Source organism: Vicugna pacos, chromosome 11 (assembly GCF_048564905.1).
Source record: "Vicugna pacos chromosome 11, VicPac4, whole genome shotgun sequence".
Lineage (NCBI taxonomy): Eukaryota > Metazoa > Chordata > Mammalia > Artiodactyla > Camelidae > Vicugna > Vicugna pacos.
In genome coordinates this window covers 24,613,816-24,634,561 of record NC_132997.1, presented here as the reverse complement: position 1 = coordinate 24,634,561, position 20,746 = coordinate 24,613,816, and the positions used below count along the sequence as shown (strand labels likewise).

Sequence of the window (20,746 nt, the reverse complement as noted above, 5' to 3'; positions counted from 1 at the left end):
GTGGTTACTGTCCACTCATGATGGACTAGGTGTCTGTAATGGGGCCCAGAAAGAGTTCAGCCGCAGAAGGGTCCCAGGCTCTTCCTTCAGAGCTGCCATGATGAGGGGTTGGGGTGATGGTTGGAAGGTGAGCCACAATCCATCCATCAAGGATGTACTCAGGCACCACTGCTGAGGGTAGCAGCATGAACCAGAAACTCAAGTAGACGCATGAAGGATTGACTGGGGGTCCTCACTGACAAGCTCACGTGTTCAGTTGGAGGTACAGGTTGCTGGCAGGGAGGATGACTGTGGCATCCTTTACACCTGGGTATCCCAGCTTCTACCTCATATATGATATCTTTCCAAAAATGCCTTGGGGTGTGCGTGGGTAAATGTGTCATGTGCATGTTGAATGTTTTTTTGTCTGTGTGTGATGGAGTGTCAGTCGAGAGGGGGGAGGAAATAAGGCAGTTCATTATGGTAAATGAGCCAGAGCAAAGAAGAAAACATCTTGGTTGTGTACTTTTTCATATCAAAAAAAAAAAAAAAAGACAAAGATGAAGAGAAGTAGGGAGGGGATGAGGGAGGAAGGAAAAACAGAACAATTCCTAAATCTATTTTTTTAACGTTTTTTGTATTGAGTTAATAGTCATTTTACAATGTTGTGTCAAATTCCAGTGTAGAGCATAATTTTTCAGTTATACATGAACATACGTATATTCATTGTCACATTTTTTCCACTGTGAGCTACCACAAGATCTTGTATATATTTCCCTGTGCTGTACAGTGTAATCTTGTTTATCTATTCTGCATATGTCTGTCAGTATCTACAGATTTCGAACTCCCAGTCTGTCCCTTCCCACACCCCTCCCCCTTGGCAACCACAAGTTTGTATTCTATGTCTATGAGTCTGTTTCTGTTTTGTATTTATGTTCATTTGTTTTTCAGATTCCACACATAAGTGATCTCATATGGTATTTTTCTTTCTCCTTCTGGCTTACTTCACTTAGAATGACATTCTCCAGGGACATCCATGTTGCTGCAAATGGCATTATGTTGTCATTTTTATGGCTGAATAGTATTCCATTGTATAAATATTACCACATCTTCTTTATCCAGTCATCTGTTGATGGACATATAGGCTGTTTCCATGTCTTGGATATTGTACATAGTGCTGCTATGAACATTGGGGTGCAGGTGTCTTTTTGAAGTAGAGTTCCTTCTGGATATGTGCCCAGGAGTGGGATTCCTGGGTCATATGGTAAGTCTATTCCTAGTCCCTCAAAGTCTATTTTTACAGCACAACTTCATAAAGTAGCCTGGCTTCTTATTATAAATGTCATAGTTTTGTAGAAAAATTTGAAATTGTGTACAAACAAGACAAAATAGAAACCATCACTAATTCTGCTGCCCAGTATGAAAGACATTTAACGTTTTATTGCATTTAACAACTTTTTCCATTTTTTTCATTTTAATTTTTTATTATAGAAAGTTTCAGACAATGCAGAAATATCAGGGTTGTGACTTCTCATGTATCAGACACGAAGCAATTAGTGGTGTTCTGCTGTGCCCTGGCAGCTTTTTAAGCTTCAGGTTATATGTCAATATGTACTTTGTTTTCTCAGTTAATATCGTACTGTGAGTTTATTTTCACTCCCGTGTCATTAAAAATTATTTTTTTAACCTAATGTGTAAGGTCGTGCATTATTTCACGGTATCATTGGCATTACATTTTAAAAAGACTTTATCATCCAGACGTGATCCTGGTCTTGTTGTGACAGTTGATTTCACGGTGGGTTTACAGCAAATCCAGGAGCCAGCTTCCTGAGACCTTTCTTGAAGAATCCCTGCTAAAGGCAAAACAAAGGTGGTAAGATTCGACGTCACTCGGCAGGTGGGCCCCTGCCCTGCGCATGCCCCGTGGTTGGCCCAGCTGTGACCCGCCCACCTGCCTCCCTGCAGGTCTGAGACCTGGGCTTCTGCCCCTTCCACCCAGCATCCTTGTGCGCACTTCCCTCCGGGCTTGTGTTTTGGAGCTAGGGCTCGGGCCTGAAGTTGTTGCAAAGATTTTTTTCTCTTCCCACAATAACTGCTCCTTGCAAGTAACTTATTGGAGGGTTGAGCAAAGCATCCACCTGCATATGCCTGTGGGATTGTAAAGTTGCAGCTTTGGCTTTAGAGGAGAAAATTCGCAGTGAAGGCAGACCTTTGCAGCCACAGGTCTCAGATTGAAGGCGCCCAGGTTTCTTTAGCTCTCTCACTTCCCCACGGAGGACCTGGTCCTGTTGTCACCTGATGGGAGTGCGTGGGAGCTACACTGCACAGTGGGGTCCCTGCTGGTGGGTTTGTTTTTTGCTTCAGTAATGACCTGCCTGCATTCACTCTAGTTACTGAGGGCTGCTCTGTACTGTAATTTCAGGCACCGTTGCTATGTGCTTATGAACACTAACAGCATCGTCATTCATGGAGCATTTTTGGCCAGTGGCTTGCGTAAGTGAGAGCACCAGGCATGCCCTGTGCCTTGAGCCCTCGGTAGCAGTCTGCTTCCTCAGTTACCGAGTGCCCCGGGTTTGCAGGCACTGCTCGGAGCTCTGGGTGCTGGTACAAGTCTTCTGACAGTAGGCAGAATGCGCCCTTGTCAAGCCTGATGTTGGGCTGGGTCAGTGAATGCTGTCCCTTTGACAGCGAAAATGAGAAGGGATGTAAAAATACATTTTTGAAAAATGAGAAGGGGCTCTGCTGACCTCCATTGGCAAGAAGGGGCTGCGCGTGCATGTACACAGGCTCGCAGAGGAGAAGTGACGGCCGCCCTTGGGCCCCTCCTCCGCTGTAAGTCGGGTGTCCCACTGGACATTCATGGGTCCCGTCAGCGTGTCTGCAGGTGGCTGAGATGTGCTAGACTTCAGGCAAGTTGAGCACAGTGGCTGGAGGCTAGCAGGCATCTGCCACCCAACAAGACAGTCCTCTGGGGAAGGAAGGAGGTGGGCAGGAAGGGGGCCGGACAAAGCAAAGAAACGAGGGATGTGGTGGCTGGTCGGAGGTGCCCGGCGCACCTCGCCCTCTGTTGGCCGCTGGCAGTCCCCCGCCCCCACCCACAGAGATTGGAGGTGGCTTTTGTATTTGGAACCATTGCTTCATTCGTCATTGCAGAAACTGCAACCTGGTTTTTTTTGTATTTTTATTTATTTATTTTTTTTACTTTTTTTTTTTACTGAGTTATAGTCAGTTTATGCAACCTTCTTAATGTTGCAGAGAAGCATTCCTGAAAGCACATGTAAGAGGGGGGGCAAGGTTGGTGGTCCTCAAGGCTGGTTGCTTAGATTACGGATAATCAGTTAGTCTTCTAAAGGACCCAGTGACTACCTTCAGCCATCCCTTAGTGCAAGTCAGTGAGACACATAATGACTCTGTAAATAGCTCGTCTTCCTGGACAAAACCTCAGTGACGTGGGGACGGCAGCTGCTCGGGGGTCAGGGCCCCGCGGGGGACCCGGTGCTCCTGCGCGTGGGCTTACAAATTACTTTATATCACCGCTCAGCTCCGGAGGTCCTGCCTCCTGGTCCTGTCCGTGATCCATTGTGGTGTCTGTGATGTTTATGGAATGTCTCCTCTGTTTACTTCCTGCAAGAAGCGGCGGGAAGAGGGCCGGTGTGTGTGGTGTAGTTATTAAGAAATAAATGAAGTGAATGGTGTCATGTGGGGCCAAGATCCCAGGGAGTGGTCTCGGAAGAACGGCTTTGAGTCTGATCTCACCTGGTCCGCCCTGTGTGCCAGGAGGATCCTACCCTCCCAGCCTCGGTGTTCTCATCTGTAAAGCAAAAGAAGTGATTCCACATGGACGTCAAGTCTGCTGCACGTTGGGAGATTCTTAACTCCCCTAAGTGATTGGAAAAAACAATTTGAGTAGAAAAGCCACGGGAATAACAACAGCAGGCATCTGGTGAATTATTCAGGCCGCACAGAACCCAAGGCTGTCAGGCACGTGATTTGAAGAGAAAGGACGTTTTGCCCTTGCTCACTTCTCCAGCGACCTCAGCAGGCTCCTTCATCTTACGGAGACCTCACCAAGGTAGACAGATGTTAAACAGCAAGAACGCCGTCTTGTCACTGGTGAGCTGGGGCGAGGGGACGTGGCAGCGAGGAGCCACCTGGCGAGATGCTCTGTGATGCTGACTGAGGTGCTTTGCTGCTGGGGTCGGTACACCTGGACCACCTGCTCCTGTAGGTGGGCGGTCGTGGGTTCTGCACAGGCTGCGTCACCTGACACTGAAGGATGATGCGAAGGTGGAAGGAACCTCGTGGACAGTGTCTGATTCTGATGTTTGAGTGGCCACAGTGGCTATCCTGTGCCCGTCAACCTCAGCTGACCGGATGTGGCAGAGGTGGGCTCATGGAGCACGCGGCACCGTCACCTCCCCACCTGTCCTCACCAGCTGTGCCTTGGACCATGTAACTGGGCTTCCCGGCACAGGTGGGGAGGGCTCCTGTGTGCGTGTGTGTGTGTGTGTGTGTGTGTAAGTTCCTGCTCCGTGCCAGCTTCGCCTTCACACACATCTCATTTCATCCTCATGGCAGCCTCATAGGAATGTGTGATTTGCCTTTAAAGGATGGGGAGGACTTCGCCAGTTGGAAGGAGTGTGGGAAGCATCACAAAGCCTCAAGTCAGCCAACATTTCTTTTGCACTCACTACAGACCAAAAAAACTCCGTAATCAAAATAAACAATACCGTCAGTTCCTGTTACTCACAGCAGTTATGTTCTATAAAGTCCCTATGGATGTTGACTGTGCTCCCAGGGGAAATACAGGGTTCAGCTCCTAAGAACCTCTGGTCACAACATTTTCATCAGTCCATCAGTACATAACCTTGCTTTGTGTGTGTTTCTGTTTAAAGACGTCTTATTTAACATATATTGTTTATCATTAACACTGAACTTGCAGACAGCAGGTTCTAAAAGTCACACCTGAACAAAGCACCTCACATGTGTTTTCTCCATAAGGCACACTGCAGCCTTTTTATAAAAAAAAAAAATTACTGAAGTGCAGTTGACTTATAGTGTTAGTTTCAGGTACAGAGCAAAGTGATTCAGTTATACATATGCATACATATTTTTTCTTTTCAGATTCTTTTCCATTATAGGTTATTACAGGAAATTGAATATAGTTCCCTGTGTTATACACCAGGACCTTGTTGTTTATCTATTTTATATAGTAATGTGTGTCTGTTAATCCCCAACCCATAATTTATCCCTCCCCGCCCTTTCCCCTTTGGTAACCATGGTTTGTTTTCTATGTCTGTGAGTCTGTTTTTTTGTTTTGTAAATAGAATCTGTATCATTTTTTTAGATTCCATATGTAAGTGATATATTTGTCTTTCTATGTCTGACTTGCTTCACATAATATAATAATCTCTAGGTCAGTATTGCTACAGATGGCATTATTTCATTCTTTTTTATGGCTGAGTAGTATTCCATTGTGTGTGTGTGTGTGTGTGTGTGTGTGTGTGTGTGTGTGTGTGTGTATACCACAACTTCTTTATCCAGTCATCTGTCGATGGACACTTAGGTTGCTTCCATGTCTTGGCTGTTGTAAATAGTGCTGCTAGGAACATTGAGGTGCATGCATCTTTTCAAATTAGAGTTTATTCCAGATATATGCCCAGGAGAGGGATTGCTGAATCATATAGTAACTTTACTGTTAGTTAAAGAATCGCCATACTATTTTCCATTGTGGCTGCACCAAATGACATTCCCACCAACACTGTAGGAGGATTCGCTTTTCTCCACAATCTCTTCAGCATTTATCATTTGTGTATCACAGTTATTTGACCTTCCACCTACTCAAGAACATTTGAGTCATTTTCATTTTGGGGCTGCTATGAATAAAGCTGCTGTGAATGTCATGTACAGGTTTTTGTGTGGACAGATACTTCCTTTTCTCTGGGATAATACTCAGAAATGCAGTTGGGTTCTGTGGTAAATGTGTGTTTAGTTCTGAAGAGGCCACCAAACCATTTTCCAGAGTGTCAGTCCCATTCCTCTTATAGTCCCAGCAGCATATGAGGGATCCCGTTTCTTTGCATCCTCATCAACCTTTGGTGTTGTCACCTTTTGCTGTAAGATGTTCTGATAGGTATGGGGTAGCACTATCACAGTTTGACTTTGCATTTTCCTGATGACTGAAGATGTTGAGCATCTTCCTGTGCTTATTTGCCATTGAAATATCCTCTTTGATGAAGTATGTGTTCATCTCTTTCCTCCATTTTCTAGTTAGAGTCTTTTCTTTTCTTTTTTACTGGTCAGTTTGAGAGCTCTTTACATATTCTAAATGAGTCCTTTGTCAGGTACCCACATTCATTTTGACTGAGCGCTGACTGTGTGTGAGGCACTGACCCAGGAGCTGGGGATTCAGCAGTGAGCAAATGGCTCTGTCCCTGCCCACAATGAGCTTAGACACTGATGGCAGGGGGAGACATTAACAACTGTGTACGCTGTTAGAGAGTTTTACTTGTGGTCATGAAGGGCCATGAGAAAGCAGGTAGTGGTGAGATGGACTTCACCTGCTGAAGGTCAGAGGGTCCAGGAGCTGAACCAAGATCTGAAAGAGGAGGAATAGGAATGGGAGTGAGAGAGGCAGGTGGGGGTTGGGGGTCCCGCAGCCCTCCACGTGGCTGTGCACGAAGACGCAGGGGGAGCCCTGCTCTGGGCTGGGAGCTGAGGATGAGGAAGTGCATAAAGAACAGTAAAGAAACCACTGAACTGGCAGGGAGGGTATAGCTCAGAGGTAGGGTGCCTGCTTAGCATGCACGAGGTCCTGGGTTCAATCCCCAGTACCTCCAGTAAATAAACAAACAAACAAGCAAACCGTATCATTCCTTAAGAAAAAGGAACCACAGAACTGTGCGTTCCCTCACCCCTGAGATCAGATCTCCCTCCCCACTCTCCGTCTGTATTGCCCAGCAATCAGAATGTACATTTCACATTGTTTGCCATCAGGAAACTCGTTATATTAAGAAAAAATTTGACAGCAGCACAATCAAGCCAAAAGAACTTTGTGTTCCTTTTATTACCTGATCCTCGATTGAACTTGGGAATAAGGGCCCTAGCGCAGGGGTAAAGTGATCACTTCATTTAGAACGGAATTGGACTCATAAATGATATCCCTCATGCAAATTTAATGTTGGAAAATTGAGTAATTTCACCAAACAGCTCAAATCTAATTCTGCTTGTTCAGTTCCTCCACCGAAGCGTAGCAAGCTTGGAGAGGATAAAATTGTAAGAATGTTGACTGTGATGCACTGTTTCTTAACTTACCCCTTCTTGTACAGATGGGATGAGTCCCAGTGTGTTCTCTCTTATCTCCCTCTTAATCTATATACAACATCCAAGGTTGCTGACTTTATACTTCCCTTGATACCAGTCCTCACCAACTAGCTCCTTTAGAAACCACTTCATCAACAGAATTTCAGAGAGCCTGGGTCCAATATACACAGTTTCAAATTAAAGCGAAAACCCCCACTGGTTTCGTCATTGTCATAAAAGCAGTATATGGGGCCCATTTCCCTCAATCAAAATTTCAGAAGCAAATAAGAGAGTCCCAGAGGTGGAGTAATTAAGCATGTGTGGGTTTCCTTCCGATTTGGGAACAGTGCTTCCTGAACTGAAATCCGACCATGTGGCCTGACACCAGGACACAATACAGGCAGCACCTTGGAGATGCTGCGGGTTGGGCCCCAGACCACAGCCATAAGGTGAATGTTGCAGTAAAGCAAGTCACATGAATTTTTGGTTGCCCAGTGCATGTAAAAGTTATGTTTACGCTATACTGTAGCCTGTGAAGTGTGCAATAGCATTATGTCTAAAAACCAACGTATGTACCCTAATTAAAACATACTTTATTGCTAAAGAAATGCTACCCATCAGTTGACGATTCAGGGTTGCTGCAAACCTTCAATTTGTATAAAACAGATTATCTGTAAAATACAGTAAATCGAAGGGCAATAAAATGAGGTGCATCTGTATAGTCATGAGTGTGATGGAAAGTTCTGGAAATGGGGTGCCCGTACTCACGGCAGTTGACTTTCCGGTCCCGGTTGCTCAGACACACCCTGCGTCGTCGCTCCGCTGCCTCTGCTCCTTTCCCCTCTGTGCCAGCATCAAGAGAAGTTAGGCCACAGCAGGTGCAAGATGCTTGGTGGCAGAGACGCAGTGCTCTTTTCCCCATGGTTGAGGGCTCACAAAGCTGTACGACTCTTCTCTCTTATGCTCCCGAGCGGATACGCTGGGGTCATATTCCTATGCCGCTCTGTAGAATTGGGCAAAAAACTCAGGAAGAACAACACATACTTTGAAATGTGTTTGCAAGTGTGAAATGCCACGTGAAGACACTTCGCGATGCTGGTGCTCCTGGTGTGAGGCCCCCGCAGTGGCACCTGAAGGATGGGCAGAGATCCCGTGAATTCATCCGGCTCCCTGTCCTCACAAATCAGTAAGACCCCGCAATCATTTTGGGGGAAGATGGGGTATAGCTCAGTGGTAGAGCATGTGTCTAGCATGCACAAGGTCCTGGGTTCAATCCCCAGTACCTCCATTAAAATAAATAAACATGCAAACTGACCTAATTACCTCCCTGCAAATAAAAAATAATAAATGTTTTAAAATTAAAAAATTTTAAAAACAAAAAGCTTTAGAAAGTTGGGGGAGGGCATAGCTCAGTGGTAGAGCACGTACTTAGCATGTACGAGGTCCTGGTTCAATCCCGGGTAGCTCCATCAAAAAATAAAATAAAATCTTGTAATCACTTTCACTTTTCTCTAATCGTCCCACGGTGATTGAATCTATGTAGAAAGACTCTTAACAGTTGCTTTCCAACTTAGACACATGGAAAATTGATTTAAGCCTTTATTTTTCTTAATATTTCATGTAGGCATGCAGTGCTTTTGTGACCATTAAGAAAAAACAAAAACTCCGCTTTGCTTCTTGGACCCTCTTGAGACCCACGCAGTTCCTCCTCCTCCTCTTTATTATTACAGTCACTGGTACATCGTGTAAATTAATGAGGGTGCATATTTAGCACAGCCCTGCAGCAGCAGTACGCCTTTCTGTAGACGTTCTGGGGGTGCTTTATTAAGACTTTTTAAATGGCCACGTTGGCTAATGCTCTAAACTAAAATCATGCATGAAAGTTTAGGGCAGAGACTGTTGGAACCCGAGCTGCTCACCAATCTGTGTGTGGGCACAGACCCAGAACCGTTCTCTGAGAAAACTCCTGCCTGTGGATACTCCTCGCAGAGGTGGATGGACTTTTCATCAGACAAATGTTCTCAATCTGCTTTTAAATATCTTTCTTTTCAGTAGAGCAGAGTGGTTAAAAATGCAGGCACTAGAGCCCTGCTGTGTGGGTTAAAATTCTGCTTTTACTGCTCCCTAACTGGGCAATCTTGGGCAAGTTACTTAGGATCTATAAGCCTTAGTATCCTGGTCTAAAAATGGGTAGCTTGCTACTCAGCTGTAAAAAAGAATGAAATAATGCCATTTGCAGCAACATGGATGGACCTAGAGATGATCATACCACGTGAAATAAGTCAAAGACAAATATCATATGAAATCACTTACATGTGGAATCTAAAAAAATGATACAAATGAACTTGTTTTAAAACCAGAAACAGACACACAGACAGAGAAAACAAACTTATGGTTACCAAAGGGGAAAGAGAGGGGAGGGATAAATTGGGAGTCTGGGATTAGCAGATACACACTACTATATATAAAGATGTGAACAACAAGGTACTACTGTATAGCACAGGGAACGGCATTCAATGTCTTGTAATAACCAAACAAAATGACAGCCCATGGAATGGGAGAAAATATTTGCAAAAGATGAGACTGACAAGGTCTTGATTTGCAGAATATATAAACAGCTCATATGACTTAATAAGGAAAAAACAACTGAATCCAAAAATGAGCAAAAGACCTAAACAAGCAATTCTCCAGTGAAGACATATGAATGACCAATAGGCACATGAAAAAATGCTCAATATCACTAATTGTCAGAGAAATGTAAGTCAAAGCTACAATGAGGTATCACCTCACACCAGACAGAATGGCCATCATTCAAAAATCCACCAATGACAAATGCTGGAGAGGCTGTGGAGAAAAGGAAACCCTCCTACACTGCTGGTGGGAATGCAGTTTAGTGCAGCCACTGTGGAAAACAGTATGGAGATTCCTCAAAAGACTAGGAATAGACTTACCATATGACCCAAGAATCCCACTCTTGGGCATATAGCCAGAAGGAACCCTACTTCAGGATGACACCTGCACCCCAATGTTCATAGCAGCACTATTTACAATAGCCAAGACATAGAAACAACCTTAATGTTCATCGACAGATGACTGGATAAAGAAGAAGTGGTATATTTATACAATGGAATACTACTTAGCCATAAAAAAGAATAGAATAATGCCATTTACAGCAACATGGATGGCCCTGGAGAATGTCATTCTAAGTGAAGTAAGCCAGAAAGAGAAAGAAAAATACCATATAATATCACTTATATGTGGAATTTAAAAAAAAAAGATAAATGAACTTATATATGTAACAGAAGCAGGCTCACAGACATAGAATACAGACTTGTGGTTGCCAGAGGGGAGGAGGGTAAGAAGCAAAAAACTGGGAGTTCGAAATTTGAAGATACTGACCAATATGTATAAAATATATAAACAAGTTTGTACTATATAGCACAGGGAAGTAAATTCAATATCTTATAGCTTATGTGAAAAAGAATAAGAAAATGAATATATGTATACCCACGTATGATGTTGTGCTGTACACCAGAAACTGACATGACACTGTAAACTGACTATACCTCAATAAAAAAATTTTGTTGTAATAACCTATAATGAAAAAGAGTATGAAGGAAAATATATAGGTATAACTGAATCACTATGCTGTATATCAGATACTAACACAACATTGTAAATCATTATACTTCAATTTAAAAAATAAAACAAATAAAAATGGGTAGCATAGTAATAGCTCTTATCTCATTGAGTTGTGGGGGCTAAAAAAATGAGTAAATATATGAAAAGTGCTTCAGATACAATATGTGTACAGTTGATGGTAGCTGTTATTCTTTCATTCAGCCCTTAACAGTCTTTTTGCTTTCCTTTTGATTTAATTTCTGTTTTTATCAAGATAATAATACATGTACCTTAAAAAAATCCACGAATTCTTTGATGTTTATGTTTCACCCACCTCCTCTCTACCCAGTGTCCCACCTATGAGCGGTGGCCACTGTCAACTCTCGTCTTTCTTGTTCGTAATTTCCATTCTGAGTATTTTTCCAGTTTTTAAAATGTGGTTTAATTTCCAGATATAGAAAATGAGGATTTAGCCCTCAAATTCTCTGCATCCTTTAGATCTTAAGTCAGTATTTGGATTAGCTTTTGTGTTGGGTGGCTGTTACATACCTTGTCCGAGTCATCTTGTGCTGTTTCGATATATTTTCTTTTTCTCCTGAAATTTGTAACCAAATAATTTTTTAATGGTGCCATTTTTTTGTTTGCGTGTATCTCTGAGTTCATAGCCTCCAACAGAGATGAAAATCTCCCCTTGATGGGATCAAATATCCAGAGCATCCGTTTGATTTATTTTACTTTTCTTCATGGAGACATCCCTTCCAGAGCCTGTGCTCTGCTCCAGCCTTGGACTGATTACTCTCTGACTTCTGGACTATTCCCTCATTATCATCTTCCTGGAAATTCCCTGTACCTCCCTTCTGTATCAGATCCCCTGTTCCCTGATCTCATTTCCCCCTTTCTTTGTTCTCTTCCTTATTTTGTTGAACCAGGTCCTTTAGTAGCTTCTTGAGAAATTGTGTAAGATTGGTACAATTTTTGTGAACTTGTAAGTATGAAAATGTCTTTCTTTGAACCTCTTCTTGATGAAAGACTTGCTCAGTTTGAGATTCTAGGTAGCAAACCATTTTCTCTCTGTATTTTGAAGGCATTCTGCATTGTGTCCTAGATGGACTGCATTGTTGATAATGGGAGGTCTGAAGCTATTCGGACCCGCCTCCTGTCCCCATCCTTTGATTTTGTTCTGCCTTTCTCTCCAGAAGCTTTTAGGATATTACTTTTACCTCTGATACTTTGACACTTTACGATAATATGCCTTGGCTGTAAGATTTTCAAAATTTATTTTTGTTGGCCACTGGCTGGAATCTTTCAATCTAGAAACTTACATTGTTTGAGATTTGGGAAGTATCTTAACAGTATGAGAATTTCTCCCCCTTTAACTTTCCCTCTTTTCTCCTTTGGGGCCACCTGTTACTCAGATGTTGGACCTCCTGGATTATTTTATAATCTCATTTTTTAATGTTTTATTTTATCTTCCAACTCTTTTAGGGAGATTTCTCCAAATTTATCTTTTAACTCTTGTATTCATTTCTTCCCTCCCGACATCATATTTTAATTTTAAAGAGCTCTTTTATTTTGTTGTTTCAGTTTCTTCCTGTCTCTCTTGACGGTTTCCAATTATAGAAATAGTGTTTAAGCTTTCTTCTGCTTCCTGCGTTGATCCTGTTCCTTCCAGAGTCCTTTCTTTGTTGGTTTGATTTGATTTCTGTCTTTTATGTCAGAATTTTTCCTCTAATGACTGATGATTCCTTTGTTCATTCGTATTTAAGACAGAGGCACAGAAAGGCTGTGTGGGGGCTCCAAGTGCAAGGGTAGTATTTGTCAAACGGTAAGTTTCATTACCATCAAGGGATGAAGTGGTGTCATCGAAGGACTCCAACTTCTTAGTACCTGTATATCTTATCTCTTGATCACATCAGTTTCTCCAGAAAGCAGTTGTCCAGTTTTTTTGCCTGAAAAATACAGATCTAGCTGCTACTTTTTAAGGAAATTAGTGGGGAAGGGAGGCTGAGCAGGGTGTTACCGTTGGATAAGTAAACTTGAACTTAATTCCTCACTTCCAGTTGAGCAAGCTGTACATGGTACCCAGAGATGTTGCCTGGCTGCACAGTTGTCTAGAGTCTAACTGCTTCTTACACAGACTTCCTGCCAGATCCCCTGTGCCCTTGCCTTCAGGAGTTCCTGGTGCTAGTGAAAACCGAGCTCTTCAGGGGTCCTGTCACTCAAACATACTTACTTCCTGGCTTATTCCTCTTCCTACACAAGGTCTCCATCCTCTGCCACAGCCTGGCATCCAGCGCTGTTTGGTCACCTAGGTCAGACGCCATTTATTCATCTGCTTTTCTGCTTTGACGTGATATGACTGTCCTTTGAGTGTTCTGGGTTTCTCTCCAGTTCTCTCTGTCCTTGTGGAGTTCTACCCTCCTTATCCCTTTGGTATCACTTACGTGCAGTAAAACATGGATTGGACTTCCAATGCTGGGCTGTAGAACTGAGTGGGAAGCAGTAGTCCATGGCGGTCCAGAACGCTGGTCTCCAACAAGATCTCCCATCTTTAACATCCTGAGAAATTTGCTTTGAAGCCTCAACCCAGTAGCTCAAAGTCATGGGTTTTGTAATCGATTGATCAAAGATCTTTTTTAATAGCACAGGGAACTATATTCTATATCTTATAATCACCTATAATAGAAAAGAATCTGAAAAAGAATATATATATATGTATATTACAACTGAGTCACTTTGTTGTACACTTGAAACTAACACAACATTGTAAATCAACTATACTTCAATTGAAAAAAATATATATTTTAAGTCTGAAAGGTGTCTTTCGTAAGGTAATGAATTTTTCCCATGCAAGTAGCCATTCTTACTTCATCATAGAGGTTTAGGGCTAAGAGGCCCTTTGAGAAGTTCTCTGCTCTAATACCCTCATTTCACAGGTAAGGAAACGGAGACCCAGGGCATTAAATGACTTGTCTAGGCTCACATGGCTCCGTGAGGGCCGGAGCCAAGACCAGAGCCAGTCTTTTGAAGTCTGGTCCAGTGTTTATTCTCAAAAAACACACCACCTCCTGAAGAGCCCTTCTCCTGGAGTCCGCGTGGAGTCCGTCTGCACTGGGGATTCTGCCTCTGTTCTCAGCTCAGCCTGCTCCCTGGAGTGACTAGTGCTTCTGCTGAAAACTGGGGTCCCTAATTGTACCTCTCAGGAGGCACGGATGACTCAGCTTCCCAACCTGCTGCCTGCTGGAATGAATCAGAGTGAAGCACTGGGAGCTTTTGTATTGTGTGAAAAGACTGTCAGTTGCCTGGTTACCAGAGTGACAAATAGAATGTAATTGTGCTTCTCCAGGGCCATGGGGGAAGGGTATTTAATTGTCACCAGGAAGTCTGAGAAGTGGAGTCAAAGGCTACAGCCCTGACAGATGAGAAACATTTACTACTTTCGGTGGGTTTGTCTTGCCACGGAATCAGCACCTCTCCATGGCGCCTGGCAGAGGTGGGCCACTTAGACAGGACTGTTCAAGTGAGAGACAGGCCAGTGGAGAAGGTAGTAGTAACACGATTAGTACTAATAATGGATGATGAACTTTCATGAGCTCTCACAATGGACCAGGCCTGATGCTATGTGTGATCTTTGAAACTTTATAGTAAGAATATTTTGAGGCATGTATTCTTACTACCCCCAGCTTACAGAAGAGAAAACAGAGGACGAGGAAGGTTTCAAGGTGGCAGGTCTCCTGAGAGATGAGGTAGGAACTTATACCCAGTTTGCTTTAACTCCAGGGTGCAAACTCTTACCTTCAGTACTGTTGAGCCTTTCTTGTGCACATAGCAGAATGTGGTGTGTCTTAGCTAATCCTCGTGGCCCAGTCCACCTGGCCCATTTCCTGAGACCACTGGACATTGGTTCAGTTGTGACCCAGAGCAGAAGCAATGGGCCTTATTCCTTCTTGGCTCTCATTTGAAGAGCCTGCTCATTGCCTCCGCTCTCCCCTTCCCATGATGCAGTGGAGTGTTTTGGCTCAAGAGGCTTCCTGGTATAAATTTTAAAGTCTTCATGGGAATTCCATGACTGGGCTATAGGCCAGGCTCAACCACTGACCTCCGTGGGACTTTGGAAAAGGCAGTTCCCTGGGCTTCAATTTCCTTGTCTCTAAAATGCAAGAATTTCTAAGAGGTAGTTTTGAAGGTTCTTCTAGCTCTTAAAAAGATAAAGCCTTCAAATATAAAAGTACATCAAAATGAATGGAGTGGAATACTACTCAGCCACAAAAAGGAATGAAATGATGCCATTTGCAGCAACTCAGATGGACCTGGAGATGATCATACTAAGTAAGTTAGACAGAGAAAGACAAGTATCATATGATACTACTTATATGTGGAATCTAAAAAATGACACAGATGAACTTATTTACAAAACAGAGACAGACTCATAGACATAGAAAACAAACTTATGGTTACCACAGGGGAAAGGGGTAGGAAAGGGGTTCCCATGGGGGAAGGATAAATTAGGAGTTGAGATTAGCAGATACACACTAATATATATAAAATAGATAAATTATAAGGTCCTACTGTATAGCTCAGGGAGCTATAGTCAATAGCTGGTGATAACCTGTGATGAAAAAGAATCTATGTGTATGTATGTGTTTAACTGAGTCACTATGCTGTACACCTGAAACTAACACAACATTGTAAATCAACTATACTTCAATAACAAACAAGCAAACAAAAACGAATGGGAAGAATGCAGGCTTTGGAGAAAGCTCACCTGGATTTACGTCCGTGCGCTTTCGCCTTCTAGTTGTGTGCTCTTGTGCAGATTCCTTAATCTCTCCAAACCTCAGATGTCGCATTTGTAAAAACAGAATGGCCTACCTCATAGAGTCGTTGGGAGGATCACATAAGCTACTGTGTGTAAAATGCGAAACACAGAACCAGCCACACAGTCAATGCCCAGTAAATTGTAAGCATTGTCATTATCATCAACATGATCATCATTATTAATAGATGATGCGGGATAAAAAGTAGTTGAGAACTCAATACCAGAAATACATCAAAAACATTCCTATATACACTTTTTTTTCCTGTAGGATAGAGCCAGGTACAGAGATACAGAGGCTCAAGACGTAAGGATTTGCAGCTGGTGTTTCTGAGTGAGCGTGGAGAATGATTCGGTGAGGAGATGGAGGGGGAGTCAGGCAGTGAGGAGCAGGGCGACTGAAGGCTGTGGGAATCAGGCGGGGAGCCTGGGATCCCCTGATGCGGAGGATGAAGCCATGCCTGGCTGGAGCCTGCATACATCATTGATAAATGAGAACCATTTATTCGAGATGATGGTTCGGCTATGCCTGGACCCTCCACTTTTGTGAAGACTGATTGCTGATCTTTGATGGGGAAGCTGCTTTGATCTGTGATAGAGTCAGCCAGGCAGTCTTCATCCAAGTTATTTTTAAACACTTTCTGCTGCCCTGAGAATGGAGGCTTTTCTTAGACAAATCTCGGTACCAGCAGCATAAAGGTTCCCTGAAGTGGCCCTGGTGCCGAGTGCGCGCGTGACAGCAAGCAGCTGGGCACGTCGTTGCTCGCGTGCTCTCCGAACTGTCCTCACCTGTGGGCATTTTATGCTCATATTTGAGTAGCTGGAACATTTCATCAGTGATACACACATGCGCGCGCGCGCGCACACACATACACACACACACACACACACACTTCTGATACTCAGTTCATCAAGTGTGAATTTGGAAGGACAGTTCAGCTGAGAAGGGGTGAACTGGGAGAGGCCCTCCGGAGGATAGGGGAGTCCTGGGCTCACACTGGTGATCTCAGTGTTCCCTTTCTGCGTGTGCCGCCACGGGCATTTATTTGCTCCTGTGCTGAGCATCCTGGCCCCTTGAATTGTTTCCATCTCCTGTTGGATGTGATGGAGATCTTTTATCGTGGAAATAACTCCCTGCACTCACTCACAATAGGAGCTTTTTGCTAGGGAAGGCTTTTGTTTATAAAAATCACAAAATACATTTTCTTCATCACAAGAATGGTAATTTCTATGTAGCAGAGATATTTAAGGATTTCTAAAGTGACTGTGAACACTGACAGTGAATGACAAGGGTTCTGACCCCGCGAGGAATTCGCGCGTGCATTTGGTAGAACACGCAGGCTGCTTTCTTTTCTTTGTGATGAGCGTGTATATAGTTAACCAGGGCTGCATTCTAACTGAGACGTGAAAGATAGAATTGAAGTCTTTCTCGTTGCTTTGACTTAGATTTAGATTTAGGCTTGGTGTTGTCATTAATGTGAAAATAGCCTACTTTCGTTCCCAATTTTAGGCAGTGGCCGGGGACATCTTGCTGGTTAGCAAGGCTATCTGACATGGGCAATGTATTCATGATTCATCCTGATGTGTGTGGCCCGGTCCTAGGTGCCAGAAAGGATTGTTAAGAGAGACGTGGGAACGCCCATCGCGTCCGACAGGAGATGGTTTTATGCTGTGTCTAAGGAATGCTACTGAATTCTGAATTAGAGGACAAAAGCAGCTATTGGGTGCCCCTCTGTGACCGAAAACAGTAACGGAATAGAGGCTCAGACAGGTCTGAATTCACTGCAAATGGAAATTTAAAACTCCAGCTGTTTCTAATTTGTATAGTGGAGCAGTGAATCATCACATCATCGAGCTTGTAAATGAAGCTGGTCGGTGCCCTTTGCCAGAGCCTGTCGGGGGCAGGCCAGGAGGGTGAGGAGTTGTCGGGGAAGCTGGTCTCTTTGTTCAGGGTAAGCTCTGCCTCCTTGGACGATTGTTGCTGTAATTGACATTAGGGGAGGATGGCTGCTACTGTTTGACAGTGACAGTGACGTTCCCCTTGGGGCTAATACTTTAATTTAGGGCAAGACAAAGAGAAGGTGCAAGTCTTAAGCCCAGAGGCAGGAGTACAGAGAATCTGACCCTGGCAGAGGCTGGCTTCTGGAAAAATAAAACCCAGACCGGGGAGTTGGACCCCAAAGTGCGCAGCCACAGGTCACCACCCTGGATAAAACCATTTTCTTTGGAGGGTGATGCCTGGGGTTAGCCTACTGGATCAAGATAACAGCCAGGCAAAAGTCCGCCAACCTCGGGGCGTTTGTACTTGCAGAAACTGAAGCCTGCTTGGTGACACAGCAAGACCTCAACTTAGTTCCAGAACATTTTTCTTAACGTAACGGGGAACCAGTCATGCAGGTGGGATCCCTTTCCTTACTCACCACTTGGTCAACGAGCAGTACTTACTGGATAACCTCCGGAAACTGTGGGTAAGGCATTACTGCCTCCTGTTCATTCATCACGCCCCAGATAGTGGAAATTGGATTTTCAATATGGAGTGAATGGCTGTTGTAATTTTTGCCATTGGAAGTTCTCATTTGTTTTGTGCTTTGTAAGACTCCAGATTTAAAAAAAAATTTAATATATATATACTTATTGAAGTATAGTCAGTTTACAATGTTGTGTCAGTTTCTGGCATACAGCATGATGCTTCAGTCATACAGGAACACACGTATATTGGTTTTCATATTCTTTTTCACCATTAGTTACTACAAGATATTGAATATACTTTCCTGGACTCTAGGTGTTTTTACCCCAATAGTCCTTCTGTTTCCTCCCAATAACGCTGGCAGGTAATTGCGGGGGGGGGGGGCGGGGTGCCAGTCCCACATTACACTGAAGAGAATTGATGAATATGAGAATATGACTGATGCAGTGGAGATCTTATGACTGGTGGTAATCAATGCTTTCTAGGTCCTGAAGTTTAAGAAAATATTTTTCCCATTCAGTGGGGAAAAAAAGAGTTTAGGAAGGAAGATGGCAGAACCACGGATGGATTCCACTCTGCATCCTGCTGTGTGGACTGAGATCTCCTCAGTGAGTCCTCTGATCCACCATCTTGGGGAAAATAGGCACTGATGATTGTCACTTTGGAGTATCCAACATCTGCCCTGCCAGCCCTCATCTTCACGTGGTCCTCAGTTTCTCAAGGCTGGGTAAGAGCCATGGAAGGGTGGCAAACCAGTTTAAAGAAGTGTGTTCGCTCCAAGCGCTGAGAAGCAGGCATTGACTCTTCCTGTAGGAGGGCCAGCCTCTGCCTGGGGGCGAGTCGTGCTCCTGGCTGTAGGGTTTTCAGCCCAGCGGTGATGTCACTGCGTGAAATTTTACTTCTCCATTTTACTTACGTAAGCTTTTTAGTTTGGACTAGTTTTACAGAAAAATTGTATAGTGTACAGTGTTCCCATAGACCCAACACTCAGCTCCCTGATTCTTAACATTGTGTGTCAGTACACAGTTCGTTAGCCACAACTGATGAGCTGGTAATGATACATTGTGATTAATGTAAGTCTATATTTTACTTGTGTTTCCTCGATTCTACTCTAATGTCCTGTGTCTGTTCCGGGATCCCATCCAGGACACCACATTACCTTTCATTGTCACGTCTCCTTAGACTCACCTTGGCTGTGACAGTTTCTCAGACTGTCTCCGACGACCCAGACAGCTCCGAGGGGTGTGGGGACAGGGATTCTGTGGACCGCCCCTCATTGGGATCTGTCCAGTGTTGTTCTCATGATTAGACCCGGGTTATGGGTTTGGAGAAGAAGAGCGTACAGGGCATTTTCATCATGTCATGTCAAGAGGGACTGCCACCGTCACCTTGCATGGTGGACACCGGCCTGGGTCACCTGGCCGAGGTGGTGCTGGTCAGGCTTCCCCCCTACAGAGTTACCCCGCCCCCACTTCTGTACTGTCCTCTTTGGAAGGACATCACCACGGGCAGCCCTGACGTAAGGAACGGGGAGTTGTGCTCAACCTCCTTGAAGGTGGAGTGTTTCCATAAATTATTTGGATTTCTTCTGCAAGGGAGAATTGTCTCTCCTCCCCTGTTTATTTATTTAATCATTTATTTATGCCAACATGGATTCGGATATTTATTTTATACTTTGGGTTACAATCCAGCTCAAATTATTCCACTATGTCCATTGGGAGTTCCTTCAGTTAACCTCCACGTCACTCTGTCTCACCTGTCTTGGATGGGGGATCTTTTGTTGTTATTATTCTGTTTTGTTTTGTTTTAATTAAATTATTTCTTTGAATGGAGGAACTGGGGATTGAACCCAGGACCTCATGCATGCTAAGCATGCGCTCTACCGCTGAGCTGCACTCACCCTCCCAGCTGTTGTTCTGCTCTGAGCATTTCCCTACTCCCTGGTACTACAGGATGTTCCAGGCATATTCTGTATGTCTCCTGCCCTGGTCCTCGACTCAGTCATTTCTCCAAGGAGTCCTACTTCCTTTTATTGGAGAATAGTATTAGAAACGAGGGTGAATCTCCATTTTTAATAAAATATTTAATAGGGAATGAAAAATACAGCATATTAAATATTATGACATTTTCCTATGCAGTCTGTTTAAGCTCTGAGGCACCATGGAGAATGTTTGCCTCAGTCGCGCTGTTCTTCATGTTAGAACCCGAGCTGGGAGGGATTATGTTGCTCTTACAGGTGGTCCCCACAGTCAGTGGGAGAACGAAGGACTTCTTCCTCTTCATTTTTTTTCTTTTTTTTTAACTATGGGAGAAAATATAGTATGTGATCGATGGCTTTTCCAACAGTTGGGAAAGAACAGATAAATCAATAAATGGGATTTTCCAAAAGGTGAGCCATACAAAACAAAGTAGAATTTGTCCACAACCCGGATACATATTCCAGTTAATTAGAGACCCAAACATAGAAAAAGAAACTTTCAGCTTATTAGAAAACAATGTGGAAGGATATCTGCACCGTCTTAGAGGAGGGGAAACTTCTCAAACAGAACACAAATAAAAGG

The 20,746-nt window shown here is 43.7% G+C and overlaps 1 protein-coding gene and 1 long non-coding RNA gene across 5 annotated transcripts in view; one reads left to right on the top strand and one right to left on the bottom strand.

Annotated features, from left to right (window-relative positions):
* Positions 1-20,746, top strand: part of SLC35F3 (solute carrier family 35 member F3) — a 230,085-nt gene that overhangs the window by 45,494 nt on the left and 163,845 nt on the right. The gene's annotated exons all lie outside the window — the stretch shown is intronic.
* On the bottom strand, positions 1,385-14,166 carry LOC140699226 (uncharacterized). Of its 2 annotated transcripts, none has more exons than XR_012077241.1 (2): positions 13,965-14,166; positions 1,385-1,829 (listed from the first exon to the last, which is right to left on the bottom strand). It is a non-coding gene; the product is annotated as an uncharacterized lncRNA (long non-coding RNA). The 2 variants fall into 2 exon arrangements; XR_012077240.1 differs by having other exon boundaries at positions 13,968-14,166.